Raw genomic sequence first — 1,093 nt, forward strand, 5'->3', positions numbered from 1 at the left:
CTTTTTCTTGCAAGCAATCTAATTTTATTGATCAGCTTACATTGGTACCGTATGTCTCTACGTATCAAGTGAGTAGTGTTAATTTAATGTTACCTGCCAACATTTATTTGTGATCGTTGAATTTTAGTGCGCTCTATCCTGACGCCTCGTCAGGGAATGGTTGAATTAGGGGTCATGACTATGCCTACGCCTCACAGAGAGGTGTCTGATGAGTACTTTTGATGGAGAGGGAAAGACTTTTAATAATATATTTTAAGTCTTTGATAGGTGTCCAATGAATAAGCCTACCTTTGATGGCAGGGAGTTTCAATTAGTCGTGCTTTTCCTTTTTTATTGGTGTCCAACGAGTACCATTCACGGAGTGGGAGAGGGTTTCAATGATGCATACATTTTTTTTTCTTTCGTTCAGTATCTAAAGAATACATTTGATTGGGAGATATTTTATTCACATCAGCCTTATAGCTCCATCCTCCTCCCCTCCCCTCCCCTCCCCTCCTCCCATACCCCTGACTACTGTGACATCCTGTACACCATCTCACATGCCCAAGAGCATTGTTAATTGTGAACGGTTATTTTAAAATTCCCCTCACCGACACATGAAGCCTTAAAATGCATGTTTGTAGAACATTTTCAGTTCAGAAATACTTTGTCTTTCATTTTCTGGAATATGTGCATAAACTCGTGTTACACCTTATATTATGTATATATATATATATATATATATATATATATATATATATATATATATATATATATATATATATATACATATACCTGTATATATATTTAATGAGGATTGAACGGGGTTCTATCAACTGGTGGACATTAAAACTAATACCCTGCAACCCAATGAATATTAGATCTATATTTAAACATAAGGAGAAACTCGATCCACTAATGACCTCAGGAGTCGTGCATTTATTTAATTGCCCTAGATGTAATCTTGGGGAATACGTCGGCTCCACACGGCGGTTACTCAAAGTGAGATTGGACTCTCATCGAGGCGTTAGCTATAGAGCAGGTGTTAAAATGACGAATCGTGAATTTTCATGTATATGTGAACATACAAAGAAATGTTGATCTGACATAAATT

This window comes from Macrobrachium rosenbergii, chromosome 44, assembly GCF_040412425.1.
Source record: "Macrobrachium rosenbergii isolate ZJJX-2024 chromosome 44, ASM4041242v1, whole genome shotgun sequence".
NCBI lineage: Eukaryota > Metazoa > Arthropoda > Malacostraca > Decapoda > Palaemonidae > Macrobrachium > Macrobrachium rosenbergii.